The sequence below is a fragment of the Rhincodon typus genome, chromosome 13 (genome assembly GCF_021869965.1).
Source record: "Rhincodon typus isolate 14 chromosome 13, sRhiTyp1.1, whole genome shotgun sequence".
NCBI classification, from domain to species: Eukaryota; Metazoa; Chordata; class Chondrichthyes; order Orectolobiformes; family Rhincodontidae; genus Rhincodon; species Rhincodon typus.
Window position 1 is genome coordinate 5,963,859 of NC_063344.1, and position 24,430 is coordinate 5,988,288.

General features: G+C 40.9%; 1 protein-coding gene and 1 long non-coding RNA gene across 7 annotated transcripts in view; one reads left to right on the forward strand and one right to left on the reverse strand.

The window, feature by feature from the left end:
• LOC125484685 overlaps positions 1 to 18,105 on the reverse strand; it is a 48,663-nt gene extending 30,558 nt beyond the window's left edge. The window contains exons 1-2 of one of the 2 annotated variants that reach the window (XR_007263513.1): positions 17,849 to 18,105; positions 5,853 to 5,954 (exon numbers count right to left, since the gene is read on the reverse strand). This is a non-coding gene — a long non-coding RNA (uncharacterized LOC125484685). The remainder of the gene's footprint in view (positions 1 to 5,852; positions 5,955 to 17,848) is intronic. The other variant, XR_007263512.1, reaches the window with a different exon arrangement.
• Positions 18,106 to 19,437: 1,332 nt separating this feature from the next.
• Positions 19,438 to 24,430, forward strand: part of dipk2ab (divergent protein kinase domain 2Ab) — a 214,659-nt gene continuing 209,666 nt past the window's right edge. For 2 of the 5 annotated variants that reach the window (XM_048604752.1, XM_048604755.1), the window contains exons 1-2: positions 19,494 to 19,653; positions 20,492 to 20,530. The gene's annotated coding sequence lies outside the window, so the exon portion shown is untranslated. The other 3 variants (XM_048604751.1, XM_048604756.1, XM_048604754.1) reach the window with 3 other exon arrangements.

The following is a 24,430-nucleotide window of genomic DNA, read 5'->3' on the forward strand; positions in this document are numbered from 1 at the left end:
CTGCATGTGAGAGTCATTGGGCAGTAGTAAGCAGCTAAAGCAGAAGGAAAGGACGTTGCAGATGCCAGGTCCCAGGATACTGAGGGTTTCAGTCAAGTTCTATAGCAACAGACTGAGTTGAGGATTTCATGGGGAAATAAATACAAAATAGCTGATGCATGTGCACAAAAAGCTTTTTGGTACATTGGCAAGCCTGTTGAGAAGTCTGTTGTCATTGTCGAGAATCATGGAGGATTTTGGCTCCAATTAGGGAGCAGCTTTTCAGACAGATTCTGGAACTTACTTTTCCATAATGGAGGTGGTAATCAGTTCCATGAGAACAGTGGGGGACCCAACCTTTGGGTAATGTCTGATGGCAGATGTCTTGGCTTTCACTGCAGCATGGGCAGAGGCTACATAATGGCTTAGCATGGCAATGGAAACTCCTACTCAAATCATGAAATGTTGCCACGCAAGCTCAGTTTGGTTCATGCAGGTTCAGACTGCTGTCGCCTTGCCTCTGGATAACAGACAACAAAAGAACTTACAGAGTCTCTCAGCATTTACAAATGCTCTCCAACAAATTATTCAGACAATTATGTCACCTGCCTCTCATCTAGTAGAATGGCAGTGGCAACTTGGAACACAAACTTGCTGTCTTCTCCCCGGATGACAGCTTTCATATTTCTACCACTGTCACTTTGCCAGTATGGTTGCTGTTGCCTATCTGACCAGACTATGATGGTTGCTCATGCCAAGGTGATGCAGTGGGAAGCTAACCTAAATCTGCTTGATTGCGTCCTGCAAGACATTCTGGACTTGCCTTCATTGAAAAGCAGCAGCTATGCTACAGCCACTGAAGTAACACTGTGTGGGAGTAGCATGACAGGCAAAGGCACTTGCAAGATATTATCATTTCCTTCATGATGCTTGTAAGATCTGTGTGAGATAAAATATATGAATTAGGATTGTCCAGTACAGGATGCTAAGTCATCAGTGTCACCACTTTTCAGTGATAGTTGACATCAAGTCAACATGAGTGAGTGCAGTGTGAAATTTAACTGTGTCACCACATAGCTCAGAAATTCTCATCTCTCCACATCCAATGCCAAAGCATGTTGTGACTCAGCTTATCTTTTACGCCTACTCTTCTGGTGTGTGTTCTCTTCTGGAATGAGAAAAAGAAGAGACCTCACAGTATTAGAAATGGAATATTTTCAAGGGGTTAAAAAGACAATACTTATGGAGGTCACTGTGCAGGGTGGGTATAACATTGCATTAAGGTGATGGTGAGAGAGAATAGTGTATTGATATGGGGGTTGTGAAGAGGTGCCGAGGTAGAGATGAATGGTACATCTGCAAGATGTGTTAGTATGAGGTCTGATGTTCAGGATTACACTTAGGAAGGCAGAAGAGGCTTGGGGTTAGATACACATCAGATATACCGAAAAGTGCCATATCACTCATTTTTCCTGTCCTGATTAGGTCAGCAAGTCTCTTCTGGTATAGTACCCAACTGCATGGCAGCACACTCTGATTTCTGACTGCCTCAGACACTTTCAAACATGTCATATTATTTTCTGAGGCAGGCAACAACTTCCTGTCTTCATTGTCTCTAGAAAGGTATCATTGAACCATTTTGCTATGAGTTCTGATTCTACCTGAAGACTGATACAGCAATCCAAGTCTGATTTTTGTCGTGTCTTGTTTTAAGTACTTGATTTGAAATGGACTGTGGATCCTTATCATGCCCACTCACTCTATCAGATAAGGAAACTGGGAAGGTAGATGCAAATGCAGCAGCTGGATTTAAAAGCCACTGACTAATATACTACTGAAAATGTCAGGTTCCTGCTATGAACAGATGTTAAAATTCAACTCTCTGGGGTTAATTCCAGATTTCTGCAAATTGCTTGTCATTTTTCAGCTTGACAAGAAATCAAAACCTTTGTCATTGATGCTCCAAGGATCTCTACTCCCAGCAATTGATCAAACTACTGTCCTCCCACAAGGGTGCCTGATTGCAACTGCCTGCTATGCTGACAAGAAAAGACTATGCTAAAAAACAATAATTTTCACCTCTTTCTCACGTTCACATGGTCCAAATCTCATATACCGTTCATTTCATAGATACGCTGCCTTAATAGCTGAGGACAGGCTACCAATATTCATTGTAAGTCCACCGAGGACCGTAGCTACCTCAACACTAGTCCCTCACATCCTGCCTCCTGTAAAGACACCACTCAATTCTCCGAGTTTCTCTATCTCTGTTATATTATAATAATGCTATTTTTCACAACTGAGCTTTTGATAAGTCTTCCATTTGCCTCAACTAAGGATTTCACTCACTGTGTTTAACAGGAGCCTTAACTATACCTGACCCAGTTCCCACTTACCACTTCTGTTCCCTCACAGAATTCTGATAAGGTTCCTCTTGTCTTCACCTACCACCCCATCAGCCTCCAAATTGGAAAAAAAACATACTGTCATTTCTGCCACTTCCAGCACGATTCCACGACCAAACACATCTTCCCCTTCTCTCTACCTTCAGCATACCAAAAAGACTGTTCCCTCCTTGACACCTTGGTCTAATTTTCAACACCTCCAAAACCTTGTTGCCTTTTCACAACATTTTCCCATGCAACTGCTGGAGGTTTGGCACCTACCTTTTTGCCTCCCCTGTCTCCATTGTGAAACAGCAAACTGTCTTTCTGGGGAAAGCAGCTTCCAACTTAGTATTTTGCATTTATCCCTCACAATGTGATGTCCACGAGACTATAGGAAATAGAAACAGGAATAGGCTATTTAGCCCCTTGAGCCTGCTCCAGCATTCGACAGGATCATGGCTTATCTGACATTCTGCCCCAATAGCTCTCCATCGCAAGGAGTTCCACAGACTCTCAAGCCTCAGAAGGAATTTTTTCTTATCTCAGTCTTAAATTGGCACTCCTTTATTCTGAACCTATGCCTCTGGTCCCAGACTCTCCCAGGGGGGAAAGCATACTTTCAGCATTTACCCTCTCAAACCCTATATATTTCAATGAGGTCACCTCTCATTCTTCTAATCTCCACTGAATAGATTTCCAGCCTATTTAACTCATAAGACAATCCCTCCATATCAGAGATCATCCCAGAGAAACTGCTTTCAATGAAACAATATCTTTCCTTAAAAAAGGGACCAAGACAACTCTCAGTGCTCCAGATGTGGTCTCACCAGTACCTTGCACAGTTGTAGTAAGACTTCCCTACTCTTATACCCCTTGAAATAAGGGCTACCATTCCATTAGCCTTCTTGATTACCTGCTGCACCTGTGTGCTAGCTTCTGTATTTTGTGTACAAGTACCCAAGTCCCTTTGTGTTGCAGCTTTCTGCAGTTTTTCTTCATTTAAATAATATTCTATTCTTTTGTTCTCCATTCCAAAATGAACAACTTCACTTTTTCCCACCTTATATTCTATTCGCCAATATTTTGCCCACTTTCCACTATCTCTGTGTAAACTGTCTGTATCTCACTCGCAATTTGCCTTTCCACCTACTTTTGTGTCATCTGCACAGAATGTCTATGGTACATTCACTTCTTTCCTGCAAGTCATTAATTTATATTGTAAACAGTTGTGATCCCAGCTCTGATCTCTCTGGAATCCCACCGTCAGGGGTCGCTAACTGGAAAAAAAAACCCTTAACCTTTAACCTTTACAACCCTTAACCCTTACGAATGACAACACCGTCCAGTCGCGAACCACTTCAACTCCCCCTCCCACTCCCTGGATGACATGTCCATCCTGGGCCTCCTCCAGTGTCACAACAACGCCAGCTGGAAACTGGAGAAGCAGCACCTCATATTCCACTTCGGGAGCCTACAACCCAATGGTCTCAATGTGGACTTTACTAGCTTCAAAATCTCCCCACCCCCCGACCTCATCCCATGATCAACCCTCCCTCTCATCCCCGCCTCCTTGACCGGTCCGTCTTCTCTCCCACCTGTCCGCTCCTCCCACCTCACTGACCAACCCCCACCATTGCCTACCTGCACTCACTATCACCACACCACCTGCCTTCCCCAGCCCACCCCTCCTCTCTTGATTTATTTCAGAACCCCCTACCCCTCCCCCATTTCTGAAGAAGGGTCCCGACCCGAAACATCAGCTTTCCTGTTCCTCTGATGCTGCCTGGCCCGCTGTGTTCCTCCAGCTCCACACTGTTATCCCTTATCCCCAATCGCTGTTTCCTGTCCATTAGCTAATTTTCTGTCCATGCCAATATATTACATCCAACACTTTTTATCTTATGATTTCACCTTTTGTGAGGTACCTAGTTGAATGCCTTATGGAAGTCCAAATACAACACATCTACTAGTTCCCCTTTATCCATTATGGTTGAGACTTCTTCAAAAAACTCTAATACTTTAGTTCTCACCCTGTTGCAATGTTCTGGGAAACACAATGGAAGTTTGAGGAAGTTCACCTCATCTTGTGAGTGGACATTTTACAGCTTTGTGTACTTAATAATGAAATTAATATTTCAGACTATGTATTCTGTCCTCCAGTTGTTTTTTGTGCAATGTGCTGGTTTTCATGCCTTTGCTTTCAACCAGATCTGTTCATTATTCTGCCATTAACACTCGTTCTGAACTAATGGTTTTCTTTTTTAGCTTCATGGCATCATTGTCATTCAATTTCTCCTGCCCTCTACTGTATCCTAGATCCTTCCTTTTGTTCCTCCTTTCACTCCACCCCTTTAAAATGGCATGAAGTCTATCACATTTCTACTTTGCTTCAGTTCTGAAGAAGAGTCATGTTTAACTCAAACTTACAGAATACTGTGTATTCCCAGCATTTTCTTTTTTTTCCTGTCACACAACTCTTAGATTTCATTGACTTAAGTGGAAAGGATAGCTCCAATAGCTAATCACCTCCCTGAGAAAGAACTTGCCGACATTCTCAGTAAATCTTTGTTCTAGCAGTTCCAGCCTTAAATTAGAAAAAATATGCTGGATTTTGGGGAATTAATTCTTGGAATATTCAATCTAACTCTGTATTAGTGATATGTAATAATTTACCTCTAGACAAAAACAATAATCAAAGAAACAGGTATAAGGCAAGTGTGCATTATTGTGGGTGCTTATTGTGGTGGCACTCTTCAACCACTTAAAATTTTGGTTTGCATGTAGTGGTCGACACTGTACTGAGCTTTGGCGGATGCTCAAGAGCCTCAGTCAGGCACGTGCTCACTGTAATTGAATTACATCACGTATTTTTCAAAACAATTGCCTGAAAGCAAAATCCTTACAACACAAAAATTTCAGAGTGTTCTTCAATGTAATATCTCAGAAGCGATCATATTTTCCTATATTGAATGACAAAATATGTTCAAGCTCAGATGGCACCTCAACATAAATCTTAGCTATTGTTTGATGCACTTAGGTTGAACATTTTTCATTGCATCACAATTAACTGTTTCAGATGATCATTGAAGATCAAGTGGTTGTACCCAGGCAATACCTATTATTTAGTGTAGCAACAGAGCACATTATTCTTTAATTTATAACAAAATGCACATTTCTAAGATCAATCAATATTGATTAAAATCTTAATACATACATATTATTCCACATAAATGAGTAGAAAATGCGTGTGTTACAAAAAAGTCAACAGCTTGTGAGCTATTTAACTGTCAACACTTTGAAGTTGTTTTGTTTAAGAAACCACATACCGAGATGTGTATATTAATTTTCAGAGATGATTAATGGCTTGATTAACCAAAGCTTAAAATTAAAGGCAATTAAGTTCTCATTTACAACATTTTCCATTTCTCCCACAAACCGCATTGCACGTTATAGTTGATTTCAATAAATAAATGTTGTTACCCTTACCTTAATGAAACGAAGAACACAAACTGTGAAATCGAGAGAATGAGTCCTGTTGATGGAAGATCAATGATGAGGGGTTTGGAGGAATACTCTCAATTGCAACACCTGCAGAAAATACAGAAAAAACTTAAAATCATTTACTTTACACAGTCATTCTAGAAAACTTGAAGCTGTAACTTATTTCACATTTGAAAATATGTCACATCTTGTTTAGATGTATTTTCAGCCAATCAAAAGTCTTGCAATGTTACTTGAACAAAACTGGCACTTAAAAAATAACATTCCTTTGTACAATACTAAACACAACATGTCTTCAAATAGTTAGGTTATCCAGATTCCGAAGCATCAATCCTGCTAATGTGACTGACAGAACACACGAACAAAACGTAGGAGCTAGCAACGTTAAAAGGGTTAAGTGCACGCTGAGTGCCTCTTACCGTCCCTGTATTGATGGTGCTAACATACAGATTTGGAAGAAATGGCTGATTTATTATTATGATGAGTCAAACCTGAATTATTAAGCTTTTGTTCTCTTTCAGTCCTTTTGTGAATCTAAGTCTTAAGCAATCTTAAAAAAATGGTTCTTAAATTCTGAAAGTAGATGTCTGTGATGTAGACTATATGAATAGTATAGAAAACTTAAAAACCCAGAGAAGTATGTGAGATGTTTAAACTTGCAAGGTGTGATTAAAGGATCAAAATTGCAAATGTTTTCACCAAAAAAGTGATCAACATTTGAAGTCCTTGGTAAATGTGTGCAGCTGAGTATGATGGAATCTTTTAAAACCGATTTGATGGTGGAATGGGGACTATTTAGAGTCATTCTGTGTGGATGGTTAAGTTAAGCTGAACAGAGTAATGTTCCATATCTGTGATCATGTTGCCAATTTCCAGTAACGCATTTTCTGCATTTGTGCCAAATTTCAATATTGCTTGTTGACATTGTAAGGGAATCTGATGAATGGACTAAACTGCAGCAGAAATTGTTGACTCAATGCATGTCCAAGCACCATGATCTACTAAAGAAGTAGTGATAACGTCAGCCTCAACACAGCAATACCGAAAACAACCTTTAAAGAAAATAATGTCACATGCCATTAGGAAATGCACACAAGATCTCTTCTAAGCTACTGAATACTTAAAAACAGAGAAATTGCACAGAAATAAACATAAAAAGTAGCTGAAGATACAGAATCATTCACAACAATTTCTAACCAAGGATGCCTAAAGATGCTGTTGAGGAAATGTGCTTAAAGGAGGAGTTTGAAATTGAAGACATGAAGAAGTGATGCATGAAGAGTTCAAGAGAGGAGGGGATTGACATGAAGACTATGCTGCTGACACAGCGTATAGAACAAAGGAAGCAATTCTTAGAACTCCATAATTAGAAGAGTGAATAAGATGCACAGGACACAGCATTGCAGGAGATTGTCAAAGCTGCACTTCTGGGCAAGAATTTAGAGTTTTGAAGCTAATGCATTGTTTAAAAGAAGCATTGAAGGCCAGCAAAAATAGCACATAGATCTTATATGGGAGATGATGGAGTTGTTTGAGCTCTGGATGATTTGCAGTTTATATAGGGAAGAGCTTGGAATGCCAAAGAGAAGAATATCGGAAAAATTGAGAATGGAAGTGAAAGATGTAGAATTTGGATTTTCAGAATTAGTACAAGTGAGGAATGGTTGGTGGTGGGCAATTTAGAAGTAGGCAGTATTGGTGATGAACTGGCATGCATGATTGTAAATAATCTTTTTATTGAATAAGATCTATTGTGATCTACAGGCATGTTTTTACAATAGATCTTATTTCATTACCGTCTCTTTGTGGGCTGCTGTTGATGACAACGATTTAGCATAATTTTCCATTGGTTTTATATCTGGTCATGAAGTTCCAAAACACAACCAGGGCTGTACAAATCCAAAACCTGCCGCTTGACTGATACCAACAAAACATTACATGTTTCAAATAGATTGTCTTTAATGACTTGATCCAAAAATGATAGTTTTACCATATTAAAGTTGTCTGATAAATAAACCAAAACATAGCCATTCCTTTTACCAAAATACTATAGTTGAACAGTAAATTTAGATTAAAATAGTAAATGTGAATTTATCATGCAACCCCAAAGGCATAGCAACCAACATGCAATTAACTAGTCTCCTTTTAGATCTACCTGGCACTGATAGCAGCTGTACCAGGGATGACTTCTATCCAGTTTGTAAGATGCTGATGATAGGAGGGGAAAGGAACGACTATACCACACAGATGGCCTCACTCCCCAAACAACAAGCTTGAAATTACATCCTGGCTTAAGCAAAAAGCAGTATTGTGCATCAAAGTCATGTAGAGATACACTACTTGCCAGACCATCTGCCCATTCAGCAGCCGGAAGCAGAATATAATGGACAGGCACCAAGATAAGTATGCTCATGTTATCACTAATGTTACAGTTCAAAGCAAGTACAGATAAATGCACTCAAGGGCTAATCAACTGCCAAACCATCATATCATAATACAGAACTATTTAATATTCCAGCAGACTCATGCTCAAAAATAGAAATCCTCCATTTTCAAGAAAACAACACATACTAAAATGTGTTACATCCTTTTCGATAATGTCAGAAGTAATGGCCTGCATTATAAACAAACGGCCAAAATCATAATAGAAATGATCAAGATATTCAAAACTGTAACAATAATCTTGAAATTCAAGTGCAATTGTTAAAAATTGAGTGTCATTTTCTCTTGATTAAGAGCATAACCAGGTGGCTATGATTTAGATCTGACGCCCTTGATTACAGCTAGGACTATAAATCAATCCTGGGCAGGACATAATCTCTTATCTATCAAATCAATAGCTTCTCCTACACTATTTCATTCGTTTCTTATTTAAATTATTTGAATGTGAAATTAAACACATGAATCCAAAAGATAACAGAAGTGGCAGAGAAGACAGTTCCATTGATTCGATTGGCTGGCCTACATTAAAAAAAAATGCAGCCCTCCTGAACTTTAGAGTATTGCTTTTGATTTGAAAAAATAAAGGGCAGCCAAAGACAATTGCAAACAAATAAATGTAAATGAATGACAAGATGTAATAACTATAACTGTGGGGGATTTTATTTTACTAGAATTACTTCAAGGGTAGATGCATGCATCTAACCCCACTAAGGCCACTCACAAGCAAAAAAGGAATGAACTCTGAACAGCTAATAGTGGTGGTGCAGATCATATTAATGGCTTCTTCAGTATGTTATAGGCACCTTGCTTCAGTGTATGACTGAGCTTCCAGTGTGATGTGAAAAAGCATCATCATGCAGGCACATAGATGTACAGAATTACTTGTTACCAAAATAAAACCATGCATGATGTCAAATACAAAGTTACCATTGATGTCTGAGAAATCTTAAAATTCTGAAAATGTCTGAGGCTTCAGATAATAAAACTGAGCAACAGTTAATCAAGACTGTGGAAAGAACCTACACACCCTAATTTAGTTATCCTTTGAAATGGATTTGGCTCACAATTCTTCACAGGACTCCCTTTATAGAACTATTGGTTTGTGCAAATCCAACATTTTCCAAAGTCCTGCAAGTTACTGATGACACAGTGATGCAGGAGTGTTGATTAGCTTTTACACTAACAAGATTTGAATACTATGGAGTATTACATAAAAATCTCAATGATTCATAAACACCATACATTGACCATTGACTTGTAATAAATCAATAATTTGGTGATTTGCCATGATGAATGAGACTGAAAGAGTATTTGCCACAAAGTTGTATAATACATCAAAAAAATCCACAGGGAGAGTTTTTGTTTATACTTTAATCACAAACAATTACGCTGAGGAAGCCCTTCATTACTTACCTGGGCTAGCAGCACTGAAGACTATAGTAAGATAAGATTCCATGAAGGAGCAATAATTTAAATTGAGTACATCAATTATAAATATTTTCCCAGATGCAATCACCATCTATAAATACATTTTGTTGTAACATAGAAGACTGTAAAGGAAATAATATAATCATGAAATTACACTATAACTTTTTCTTTTCTCCTTGTTCGAATCAGTAACACAGGAGTGGATCACTGGATTTTCATCCAGTGCTGGAATAAAAACAAGCTTGAAGATTTCAATAGTTTTTTTCAAAATTTAAACTCTGCAAACTAAGAACATTGTTATGATGAAAAGAATGAAAGGCAAGGTGATTCAGGAAGTTATGCAGACATGTTATGAACCGTGCATTTTTTTCTGTCTTAAGATTACAGGAGACAATCTCTGAGGAAATTAAGGATTTCACAAATTTCATCAAAGTTAATGACAAGTTTGAGTAGACAACTTTGTGTTACATTTTAATTTTAATTTTAATACATGGAGGGTGAAGGAGAAAAGACAGCCTGTGAAACATTGTAAGCGCCAGAATTCTGCTTTCTCCAGTAACTAGAGCAGAAGAAATTGTACCTTACTGTGATTGCACTGGCAGCTAGATTAACTTTGTATCATTTATTTCTCTCACTAGGTTGTGGCGAGATGCCTGTTAAAAGGGATTATAGAGTCTCACCTCATTAATATGCAACTTTTCATTGTACCATGGGATGGATAGAAACCAAGCACAGAATTCCTGACATAGAAGCCTGAATGGGTACATGGCAACTCAAGTTTGCAGCTTGTTCCTTCGGACCACCATCTTGAACACCCAGCAAATAATAGGAACAAGAAAGTATGTAATACTATACTGGCATTGCTAAAATTCAAGTAATAAATGTTGAAACAAAGAGAAGCTGGAGGCTAGAGGTGAGAGAAGAATCAGCTGACAAGACCGTTCTCCTTCTAGTTCAAGTATGTCAAAAAGATGCCAAATAATTCGAAGTTGTTCAGTTTAAGTCAGTGCTTGATATGAAAGGCGAAACCCAGCTTCAGCATGAAGGAGATGAAGCAGTTCTTGGCCAGCGCAATAAGGAAAAGGGAACAAAGTCATTAAAGTTAATAAAGCGATAGCTGTTGGTTAGATTGGTAAGAAATAGAAAGAATCATCCTTGAAGAATTGAAAGAAACAGAAATTGAAGTGTATGGGATAGATCAAGATTTAGTCATTCAGCTTTTGCATTTGGAAAAAATTTGGGATTACGTATATTGAGTATCTATGATTTAAGAGAATTTGATAAATTAGAGTGGAATCATATGCAAAAGAGATTTCATTAGATAACTGGTGATCACTAGTGCGAAGGAGTGGTAAACGTTCAAGTGAGGGGGTAGATCAAAGGTTAGGTCAACAACAATGCACACACCATGAAATAAGGTCACTTTGAACTTTGATTCAATATCTTGTATTAAAACTTGTTTAGAGGTTTATAGAACTATTTGGAAATATCCATGCTAACAAATGATTTACCAAGATATACAATTAAAATCAAATTTAGAGGAATCTTAAACCTGACCACTATTAGAATAACCAAACAAAATCCATATCAGCGCACAACTTTCAAGGTGATAACTAATTTGACAGGTAACACCAGTTTTCAAACTCAGTTTAGGTTTTCATGACTTGAAAATGTACTGGCATATGATAAAAAATAACATTGTTCCACCCTAGTTAATGCAATGTGTCATGGTGCAGTGCCTCATCTCATTGTACAGCATTAATGGCACTTGCCAGACACTCAGTTCTGGGGTGGCACAGTGGTTAGCACTGGTGCCTCATGGCACCAGGGACCTGGGTTCAAATCCAGACATGGCTGACTGTCTGTGTGGAGTTTACATATCCTCCTAGGTTCTGCCAGGCCTGCAGGTTAGGTGGATTAGTCATTCTAAACTGGCCCAGTGATTACCATGGTGGGTCCTCTTTCGAGGGTTGATGTAGACTGAATGGCCTCTGCCTGCACTGTAGGGGTTTCTACAATCCTCTGGAAATATGACTGTGCTGAATAGAATTTTTTTTTTGCACTCTGGCAATCTTTCACAAAATAATTGGGTTGCTACCTGGATTCCTTCCAACAGATTCAGATGTTCCCATGGTACATGAGGTTGCCACAATGCTGGTGGATTACTTGTTCATATCAACCAGTATTCCTGGATTTGGAGGGTGCTGCCCTAACCTGTCCAATATTTCCTATCGGTTTTGTATTTATTTCAGAATGCCAGAAGTGCATATTTCATTTCTGTAGGAGGATAAATTTATTGCGTTAAAAATAAATATTTACAACGTTTAAACGGCAACTGGTCAACTGAATAAAACTATCTGGACTTGCTATTATGTAAGGAATGATTTATGTCCTTTTACATTACTGCTGGCAATAAAAGCCATGAGTTGCAAAACAGTTGCTTTTTAGTTGCAGGAAACAAATTGATTGCTTTTAAAATTATCCTGTTATGTGGATATACATGTTCATTTAGATTGACAAAAAAAGTTTTTTTAACCTCTTTTTTCCTCAGATTGGGCTTATAAATACCAGGGTTTCTCTGGCCATCAGAACTAGGGGAAACAATAAGATCCAGCTGCTCTGTCTCTGATCTGCAGCTCTGTTGCTATGTGTTTGTTATATTTACAAACAACTATGATCATCTTACAGTCCTTCCCCCACTGACACTGATTCCTGTTGAACCGGTGATTGGACTATTGGTCCTGCTCATTTTTCAGCTTCAGCTACAGTCAGCAAGTGCAGCTACAATAGAGTGGGCATTGTGTTTGGATTGTCAGAAAGCATCTCCCCAGCTGGTCCTCGTTTTGCAGCACTCAAGTTCCGGAGAGGAATAGAGAAAATGCCTCAAAGACATTCTGATGCTCTCCTTGACGTGCGGAAGCATTAACATGGATAACTGGGAAGTGCTTCTTCTAATCATCTAAACTAACAAAAATTTGTCTAGCAAACTTCATGGTGCTTGGTGTCACATCTTGCTACCTCAGAATGGGGGCAGCAAACAACACAAATCCTGCACTCCAGATCCCATTGCTTCGTGGGTCATCCTGCTCCATGTGCTCAAAGATCTGTCGGTGCAGAACTGACTTGTTCAGTTACATGAATAACCATGACAAAATACAACCCTGACTAGACATTAACCTGAAATTGAGGCATAGCTGCCAATGACATCAACCAGTTCGTGATCAGAGGTTCATTCTCTTAACCACATTCATCCGGCATTCCTGGCTGTTACACTGACTTCCAACTTGATCATGTTCTTTCTGCCCTGCATGCAACTCTGCGCATCAGGGGAATCAACATTCCACAGAAAATACCTCCATCAGTGCATTTTGCAATATTCTACCCTTCAAACAGTTTCAGGCCTTCACTTGTCTTTGACACTTGTTTTGAAACTTGAGCAACAGTTTGTTGATTCTCCATCTTCTCTCTTTCTTCCCTACATCAACTTTATCTCACCATGGGTCCTCTAACATTAAAAATGGACTCCCTCTTATTCTCTCATATTCATTCTCAATTTGCAATCAGGATAATAATTATGTAACCATGCCGACGAAACTTGTATTGGGGGGGATATCGGTGAGCTCAGTTGTCTGGATGGCTAGTTTGTGGTAAAGTGACATCAACAGTGTGGGCTCAATAGCTACTCCGGCTAAGGTTAGCATGAAGGACTCTCCTTCTCAAAACTCTCCCCTCATCTGAGGCACTGTGACCCTCACGTTAAACCACCACCAGTCGTCTCTTCCTAATGAGAGTGCAGCCGGTCTGGTAAGAAGACTATGGCAACTTTACCGTTCCTTCATTTGATATCGTTTTCCTACTGCTGCAGACCTGAGCCCATTACTTCTATTTCCACGCCCATCCCCTTCATTTCTTTCCTCTTAATCCCGTCTATTTCATTCTCTCCTGTTGTCACACCATCTTTCATTTCTTGACTCCCAATTTGCATCCAAACCTTCAGCATTCCTAACCCTTTCACGCTCTATCCGGTCTCAGCATGATTCCTCTTTAAATTGTGCTGTTGTTGGACTGGGGTGGACAAGGTCAGAAGTCACATGACACCAGCTTATAGTCCGATAGGTTTATTCGAAATCACAAGCTTTTGGAGCGCATCTTCATCGTGGGGTGGAGTGAAGAGTAGAACACAGGCACATAACTTATAGGCAGAGAGATCAAAAGATCACATAAATGGTGTGAGTGGAGTGTCACAGGCTGAATAATAAGACTCTGCAGGTGATCAAGTGTCAGGCAAACAAAGAACAATACCAAACAGGAACAGTCCCTTCAGCCCTTCAAACCTGCGCTGACACATTTTGCCGTTCCATACTAAACCTGTCTTCACTTACAGAATCCATGTCCTTCTATTCCCTTCCTATTCATGTATTCATTCGGGTGCTTCGTGAATGCTGCTATTGTGTCTACTTCCACTACGTCTTCTGGCAATGCATTCCAGGGACTCACCACCCTCTGTATGAAAAACTTGCCTTGCACCTTGAACCTGTGTCTCCCAGTAACTGACCCCTCCACCCTGGGAAAAAAGCCTCTTACTTCCACTCCATCCATGACATTCACAATCTTATAAATTTCCATTAGGTCGCCCCTCAACCTCTTGCATTCCAGTGAAAACAAACCCAGTCTAGCTAACCTTTCTTCATAGCTAAAATCCCCCATACCAGGCAACATCCTGGTAAACCTTTTCTGCACCCTCTCCAAAGCATCCACATTCTTTGGGTTGTGTGGTGACCAGAACTGTACGCAAAATTCCAGTGTGGCCTAACTAAAATTCTATAAAGCTGCAGCATAACTTGTCTATCCTTATACTCAATGCCATTTCCAATGAAGGCAAGCATGCCATAAGCCTTTTTTAACTACCTTACCTACCTGTGCTGATACCTTCAATGATCCGTGGACCTGCAGATCTGCATACCTAGATACCTCTGCATATCAATACTCCTAAAGGTTCTGCCATTTACTGTGTGTTATCCAACTGTACTTGACCTTCCAAAATGTATCACCTCACACTTGTCTAGATGAAACTCCATCTGCTATTTTTCTGCCCATGCCTCCAATTGATCTATATATATCCTGCTGTCTGACAGTGTGAGTAAAGTGTCAACAGTTGAATAGCAAGTGAAGGGATAACCTATAATCCAATTAATTGAGGCAGAGGTAAATTACAAAAAATTAAAAATATGGTGGTGCTGGAAACAAACCAAATGGGTGATAGGTATAAGAGTGGCATGCCATGGGGTCTAACCAAAGTAACAAGTCATCCAAAAATGTACAAACTAATTAAGGTAGAGAGATCATAATAAATTATCAAGGTGATGTTGTCAAAACAGGTCAGTAAGGACAGTAACCCTATTAGATTCCAATTTCACAAAGGATATAATTTTTTGAAGTTTGCCAACTTGTTTATGAATGAGGTAAATATCCCCCCCACGTTTTTCGTAAATTCTCTACAGCTTCAACATAGTTTATCACATTGTTCTCACCAATACCATTGTATTCTTGTTCAGCTGGATGAGACTGCACTTATCTGGTTCCATTCTTCCCTAGCTAATTGCAGCTAGAGAGTTGCTTGCAATGGGTTCTTGCCCCTGCATTATCACTACTAATGTCCCAGATCCATATTTGCTCTTCTGCACCTTGTCTCTTGGTATAATACCAATTTCCAAATGTGCTGCAATGATACCCAATACTACCCACAACACCACCATTCCCAACTCCTCCATTAAACTGTCACAGGTATTTTCTAATCAACCTATTTAGAGATTACATCTCCTCTGGAGCAGGTGGGACTTGAAGCCAGGCCTCCAGGTCAATACTATTGCACCGCAAGACTCAATACCTCCATGTATCACACAGTTACTTAAGCTCTGTATACCTTCCCTAAACCCGTCGACCTATCTTTCCACCTTAAAACCTACCACTTTGATAATCCGCTTGAATACCACCTTGGCATTTTGTTTTTGTTTTGATTATGCACCTGTGAAGGGCATTGGGAATTTTTCATCATATGAAAGGTGCTACAAGAATGCAAACGGCTGTTGCACAATCATAACAGCAGGAGTAGGCCATTCAGCCCCTTGGGCCTGTTCTGCCATTCAATGATATCATGGATGATCTGTGGCCTAACTGCATATACTTGGTTTTGGCCCATATCACATAATACTTTGGCTTAACAAAAGTTTATGCATTGCAGATTTAAAATTAACAACTGATCAAGCATACACTGCTGCTTCTGGAAGAGAGTTCCAACAATTCTCAACCTCCGTGTTGAAGCACGTTCTAACATCTCTCCCGAACGGTATGGCCCTAATTCTCAGACTGTGCCCCGTAGTTCTAGAATCCCCAACCAGTGTTACAGAGTCATCCAGATATATAGCATTGAAACAGGCCCTTCAGCCCGCCATGCCTATACAAACGACCAAACACCAAACTACACTAACCTCATTTGGTCCATAGCCTACTATGCCCTGGCATTTTAAGTGCTCACCCAGATGCTTTTTAAATGTTATGAGAGTACCTGCCTCCATCAACCTCTCAGGCAGCATGTTCTGTATTTCTATCACCCTCTGGCTGAAAAAGGTTTTCCTCAGAGCTCCTCTAAACCACTTAGTCCTCACCTTAAACCTATTGTCTGTGATGGGGAAGAGATTCTCACAATCTACTCTGTTTATACCTCTCATAATTATGTATACCTCGATCAGATGCACCCCTCAGCTTCCTCTGTTGCAAGGAAAACAAACCCAGGCTATCCAGTCTCTCCCTAGACATCTCACCCCAGGTAACATCCTGGTGAATCCGCTCTGCACGCTCTCCAGTGCTATCACGTCCCTCTGATAACAGTGGTGATCAGAACCATTTTGTTTAAAAAAAATTAAGGGGATGTGGGCATCACTGGCTGGACCAGCATTTATTGCCCATCCCTTATGGTCAAGGAGCAATTAGGTGTCAACAACATTGCTGTGGGTATGGAGTCACATGTAGGCCACTCCAGGCAAGGACGGCAGTTTCCTTCCCTAAAAGGCATTAGTGAGCCGATGGGACTTTCCAACAACCTACAATGGTCACCTATAGATTCAATTCCAGATTTTTATTGAATTCAAATGTCACCATCTACCATAGCAGGATTTGAACCCAGGCACCCAGATCATGACCAAGGTCTCTGGCTTAATATTTTGCTAATAATACCACTATCCAGTTAAACTGCACACAGTATTCCATCTGTTGCCGAAGCAATATTTTGAAAAGTTGTAGCAAAACTTCCACGCTCCCACATGTAAGGGGCAACCTTTTCACTCAGCGGGTGGTGCGGTGTATGGAATGAGCTGCCAGAGGAAGTGGTGGAGGCTGGTACAATTACAACATTTAAAAGGCACCTGGATGGGAATAGGAATAGGAAGGGATTAGAGGGATATGGGCCAAATGCTGGCAAATGGGACTAGATTAATTTAGGATACTTGGTCAACGTGGACGAGTTGGACTGTGCTGTACAGCTCTGCGACTGTAAATAGAGATAACAAGGTGTAGAGCTGGATGAACACAGCAGGCCAAGCAGCATCAGAGGAGCAGGAAGGCTGATGTTTGTTGCACCTCACTGTAACGCAGGAGATAAAACCTTGGAAGATTTTCTAACAACAAAATACGCTCCTATCTGTCCTTAAATCCTTCAGGATCCAAATGAAAAGGAAATCATTGGCACTTTGCGGCGCAGTGGCAGTGTCCGTACCCCCGGGCCGAGAGGCCTGGGTTTAAGTACCATCTACTCCAGAGCTTTGTAATAACATCTCTGAACGGGCTGATTAGGAAAAAAAAAACAGGTTAAATGAAATAAAAGTTAGAAACCCGGGGAAAGCGCGGCGCTGGGCCCAGACACCAAGCCAGGCCCGGCCCAGCCCCCAACCAAGGGAGTTTCACCCAGCAGCATCGCCCCCTTTTGCTACCCACCCCTTCCTCCTGGGCCTGAGGATGGTGGAGAGTCATTACCACGAGGCGGAGGTGGTTTCGGTTCTTTTATTTTATATTTTCTTTAAAAAAAGAAAACGAGAAGGCCACCGGTGCACAGTTACCTGCAACGTTCCGCTTCCGGCCTGGGCGGCGCCTGCCGGAAACCCATTCCCTCAGAGATGGAAAAACCCCGAAGGCGTGGGGAGGAAAAAAAGCCATCCCGCCCCCATCTCCGTCTTTCAAGCCGCTGACATTAATGGGGAAATGGCGGCGCCGGGCTGTCCTCCTCCTTTAACCGTTAACCGTTAACCGTCAACCGACACCATTCCCGCCCTCGGCGCGCGCGCCGCCGGTGCAGCTAGGGTCCTGTCTCTCTCCCTTCTCGCACCCACACACACAGGGACACCTACCCGCGAAAGTGCACTTCCGAAATTTTAATTCATTTTATTAACTTTGCAAAACGCGCAGAGGGACGCTTGGAACCGAATGCAAAAAGAAGAAGTTTGCAAATCAGTGAGGGGCCCGCACAGCGAATGGTATCTCCGACCCCCGGTCTCCGCAGGAACGACAGGGCCACGCGGAGGCCCGATCCCCCGCATAGCGTGATGGACGGCGCGCCAGACCAATTGGAACGCAAACACTTGCGGAGACCCACCCCCTTCCCTTGATGGGCAGCACGACCGCCTAATCGGAACACGGCATTCCGTGTGGCACCGCCCCCTTCCTGAAGGAACGGGCCATTCGGAGGGTGATACCTGAGGCAGGACAGCCCTTGATTGATTACCACTCGTACAATGACAAAAAGCCAAAAAGGACGTCGGATGCTGGAAATCCGAAACAAAAGCAGAAATTGCCGGAAAAGCTCGGCAGGTCTGTGGAAAGAAATCAGAGTTAACGTTTCGGCTTCAGTTACCCTTCTTCAGAACTGAAGCCGAAACGTTAATTCTGATTTCTCTCCACAGATGCTAAGATTTTCCGGCAATTTCTGCTTTTGCACTTTATATCCTTTACATGCACACACGTCAACGTTGATTGATGGCCCAACCTTCAAATCGGAAAGCTATATGCACGACAACCGATGCTGTAAATTAGGAACGGAAACACAAGTTACTGGAAAAGCTCAGCAACTCTGGCAGCATTTGTGAAGGAAAGGTTACCGGACCCGAAACATTAATTGTGATTTTTATGTCTTCACAGACCTGCAGAGCTTTTCCAGCAACTTCTGTTTTTGTATGCGCTAAACCCACCCACTGCTCTGATTGATGGCAGAGCAAACCAATCGCAAAGCAGTATTTAGGCGGCGGGATTTACCCTTGGCTTAGGACGCGACTGGCCATTCGGAAAGAAATATCTAACCCAGGCCCGGACTCGCGCCTGATTGACGGCACAATTGACCAATGGGAAAACGTACAGTCCTGATTGACTGCAGGATAGACCAATAGAAAGGCGACATTTCCTGGCACGCCAAACCCGACACTTGATTGACGGCGCACGGGACCAATCGGAAAATAGTAACTGCCGCCGGGACGCCGCTATTGATTGACGGCGAGGTAAACCAATCGAAATGCAGCACCTGACACCGGCAACCTACCTTTGATTGACGGAACAATCATTCAATCGAAAAGCGAAACCTGGGGCGGGCACCGCCCCTTCGTCTCAATCGACAGCGTGATAAACCAATAGAAAAGCGTAAGAGGACATAGGGGACGACCTAACCGGTCCGGAGGGCGGGGTATCCGGTGCTGTGACCCGCCCCCTTCTGTAAGCCTCCGGCTTCGCGCTCCCGCTGTCGGACGAGGCTTGTGGCAGGGAGAGAGGGAAGGGATAAGGGGCGAAGGAGGAGAGATGAAGAAGAGTGAAATAACAATAATAACGCAGAGTTTTATTTTAAAATTTAAATCGACCCTCCTGTCACCCGCCCCTTTCGGTTAGAGTTTTGGCGGCCGCCTGCATAAAATAAGCAGAGAGGAGAGGAAAACGGGGGAAAGAAAGAAAGGGGGGAGACAACAAGCGAATTGGAAGGGATTGATAGAGAAAGGGAAAAAATAAAAGGGAAAAGGAAGGGGATAGGGGATAATTAACAAGTTTGTATTGTAGACATTTATAGGGGAAAGGGCTCCTGTGGCGCCCCTCTGAGATTTAGCTTCTTATTTTATTTTGTGTTTTGTGCAGCTTTCAGGTGAAATAAGTGACTCTGGGTGTAGAAAAGTGCCAGGGATATTTTATTTTGTTTTATATTTTGTCTGTAGCTGTAGTTCAGGGATTAAAGTTTCATGTTGGTTTGTTTGCCCCATTCCCCTTTTCACCATCTTCTCTCTTTTACCCCCACCCCATCCTCTTTTCCATTTGGACAGTCTTTCTAACAAAGTCGGTTATTTTTTTTTTTGGCAAAAGTGTCCAGGGCTACCTTCTCTGGGTGTGGGGGGGGGGTCGGCATCCCAGGAGTTTAAGAGGGGAGGGCTGGCTGGTTGAATCCTCCACACGGCGAGCAACAGCAACAATCGAGGCTGAAGGAAAAGGGGGCGAAGAGAGAGGGTCCTGTGCTTTGTTTTAATGCTAAAGAGGGCGCACAGTCCACACTGATCATTGCATTTTTCACCTCCCCACCTCCCCACCACCTCCCCATCCTTTCTAAGCCCCATTCTGTTTCTGCCTCCAGCATGAGATGGAGCCCTTAGACTGTGAGGGCTGAAAGAAACTTTAAGCATTAACGAAGCTGCACGCACTGGATCCTCTTTCTTTATCCTCCTCCCCTCTTTTTGCAGGAACTGTATTCACTTTAGCCTTGGGACTTTAACTTTGAGGTGAGTATAGATTATTTTTTAAACTCGCTTACACTGCGGGCGGTGGTGGGGGCTGATTGCATTATTTTTAATGTAGATTTCAGGTTTTAAAAAAAATCTGCACGTTTAGTCACGGTGGCATTCGAAAGCCGCGCTGTTGTTCATTACTCGATTCAATTCCTTTACAGAGGGGGCCGCTTTTGGCTTGCAACTGATCTTATTTGAAATTTAAGTGTTGAGTTCCCTCACTTTGATTCCGAATCGCAGCCGAGGGGATTCACAAAAGTGTTTGTGTCATAAATTGGACCTGGAAATTATTTTTCTACCTCGTCCTTTCCGTTCGAAAGCGATTTATGTCCATAGCCAGGTTGCATAGACATATTTGTCGGATTTACAGCCTCCACTTTGGGCAGCGGATCGGAGTCTTCGCATCTGGATGCGTTACGATCAATTACGGATGGTGGCGAACGCCAACATGACTTTTAAAATATAATGTTGGGTAAAGGCAGTTTTGTCCAGTGAAGCATGTTCGCATTAGACATTCACTTGCCGAGAGACGTCTTGGTCTAAAACTGCTGTTTAAAATTTACAGTCTAATGCTGAGTCGATTAAGTATGTGCGAGTCTTGTTTTGTTTTTGCATGTAACGTGAATTTTTAATTGATTGCTTCGCTGGCTAAAGTAGAAATCATTAAACTTGCTTTCTTCAGATTGATGCGAAAGCCCACAGTGCAGAAGCTGCAGAGATGAAAATTTGATTTTGTTAAAAGCTGTCTAGCTTTTGTGGACTAATTTTAATAACCCCCATAGGTTTCTAAATTGTATGGTGATTGGCTGTGAAGAATTGGTGATACCGAATGATAGGGATGTTTGGTGTGTGATTATGAGAAGATTGGTGCTCGTTGAAAGTATAGTCAAATTTCACATTCTGATGGATGCACTGACTTTACAAAAAAAATGTAAATTTTAAGACGATTACGTAAAATTGGCAGAGATTTTTATTTTGAATCTTTGATTCTAGAAGTTCGTCTACCACTGCACCCATTGTAAAGTTTATCATTTTAAATGTGCAGAGTATTAAACTACTATTATTTTGTTCTTGTGTTTGCAAGTAAGACTGAGGAGAGAAAGGTAGTTAAAATAACTTTGTTTTCTTTGCCAGCTCATTTTATCAAATGTTCCCATATTTGGGAGGATTTTTCCATGATTACTCAAAAGTTAAACAGTTAATGCATCACCTGCTAATAGTGTGTGTGGTGCAGATGAAGTGCTGTGTGTGTCAGAGTCCTTCAGTGATGGTACCTGCGTGTTGCCAGAAGCACAAGTTCATACACTATGCTCATTACCAAGGCTATTAAATACACAAGGTATTAATTTGTAAGTAACTGTAAATTTTATAGGAACACTATTTTCTGCTAGATTCCTCAAATGCATAGTGATTTTGTTAGGGAGTTGCCACACAAAAACTTTGCGCATGCTTTGATAAGTGTTCGATGGATTTTGTAATGTCATTCAGCATAGCAAATCTCCTTCAGGTGTTTTCCTTAAGGAAATGAAAGACTGAATGTTTTTAATTATATAGCTGTTGTTTTAAACCTGCTGCAAGTACTCAGAATACTGAAGGATGTTATTTACTTAACAGTCTTGGCAATATGTCAGTGCACGACTACTACAAATGAATCTTTGACCCTTTCAGTTCCTTTTCTTTCATAGACAGTTTACTGCCAAATCTCCACTTTGAAAGCAAACAATGCATAGTTTAATAAAAGCCAAATACTGTGCGTGCTGGAACTCTGAAACAAACACCAAAAATGCTGGAGAAACTCAGCAGTTCTGACGGCATCTGTAGAGAGAGAAACAGTCAACATTTCGAGCCCTGTATGACTCTTCTTCAGAACCTCCGAAGAAGAGTCATGCTGGACTTGATGCTCAGTTTCGGCTTGCTGAATGGCTTTGGGTTGGTAAGTTTGCACTGTATGTGCAGTGGCTTACCAACCTTGAATTAGGAGGCACGACAAACTGGAAATCATCAGATGTCATCAGGCAATTGTTTATTCATTTCGGTCACCATTGATATAACTTAAACTTGAACATTGTGGTCTCTATTGCTGCTGACATTGTGCTGTTTTTTATTTTGCAATGAACTCGATCAAACCAGTGCAAAAGATTGTGAAATTTCAACCACATATTACATTCAGTACAGATTGAGTTTTGGTGATCTTTGTGCTTCATTGAAAAAAAACAGTGTACAATGTGCTGTGCCATCATTCTTCTGATTCAACCACTATTGCAAGTATCTGAGAATTATGCTTGTCTGTGGAATTTTGAGTGGCCCTTAACATCCACCAAAATTTTAAGATACATTTTTGAAGTGTTTGAATATAATTTAACAAAATTAGTACAACTGCAGCAATAAACTAACCAACAATATGTTTCAGTAGTTTCAACATCATTTTTAGCAATGAGAAATGAGGTTACTTCCAAATGGTGGACCTGGCATTAATTAAGTTGCTTATATATTACATGTGTGATGCTTTTTTAAAATCAGTGGAGGTGAGCTTTTAAGACACTTTGAGTGCTGCTAACTGGACATGGACAAAATGAATTTACTCGGATGCAGGAAAAAAAGGAACAGCTAGATAAGATGGTCTATGGTCAATGGTGACCTAGATACCGGGGGAGGTGAAGTGAGACATTGAGCTAAACCACATAAAAACCAAAAGAACTGCAGATGCTGTAAATCAGGAACAAAAACACAAATTGCTGGAAAAGCTCAGCAGGTCTGGCAGCATCTGTGAAGAAAAAATTCGGAGTTAACGTTTTGGTCTGGTGACCCTTGCTCAGGGTACTAAGGAAGGTCACCGGACCCGAAACCTGCTGAGCTTTTCCACCAACTTCTGTTTTTGTTGTTGCCGCTAAACCACATGCTGCCCAAGGATAATATTGGAAACATTGTCAACTAATCGTAAATAACTCCTAACCTACCTAAGAACTGTTCGTAAGTTGTCAGCTACCTAAGTCATTCGGCTGAAGTGATCTCACCAAATTACATTCAGTTTTGTATAATTAGTTATCACTATAACTAGCTTGATGATTATTGATTTTGTTTTGAGTTACTGTGATGCAAGTTAACAGATTCTAATGTCCAGTCCTCACCTTGCCGGCTGACCTTATTGCCATTTTATCTGTACGTTCAGGCTTGGAGTTACAACTTTGTGTGCATTACACCCAAAATTATGTTAGTGCTTGCTATGAATGTTTTCCCTTCACGTTTCCACGAAATCTACTTTGTTTATTGAAATGTAAAATTGTGCCATGAACCAGTACCGTCAGCTATTTTTAAAAGTGCTCTTAAATATATCAATGAATAGTTTTTAAGATTAGTAACTTAGCGCAATTTGATTAATACAAACCTGCCAGATATCTGCAAACCTCATTCTGGTCACTTGTGCATCCAAAATTTTAATTTCTTCAGCAACGGCCGCTGTGCCTTCAGCTGCTGAGGAACTGAAGCCGTAGAGTTCCAGCACTTAAACCGCTCTTTTAAGAATGTCTTAAAAGAAATATCTCTGATTTGAGCAAACATTTGATCATTTCCTCTAGTTTTGCAGGTCACTTAATGTCAAGCAGTGCTTGATAAAACTCCTATGGCATTCCTTGTAACATTTTTACTGTTGAAAGCCATGTAATATTGCACAGTTTTAGCTGAGAAAGGGTTTTTACAAAGAAAAAAGTTACCTGTGTTCTTAGTACTGAATATTAGCTGTTAATGTTATTTCTTAAAATGTCTCTTAAAATCTTCCCTCTCGTTACAAATAAATGTTATAGTGCTAAGGTCAATAGTGATGTTCGAAGGTCAGGAACAAAAACAAAGTTGCTGGTAAAGCTCAGCAGGTCTGACAGCATCTGTGAAGGAAAAAAC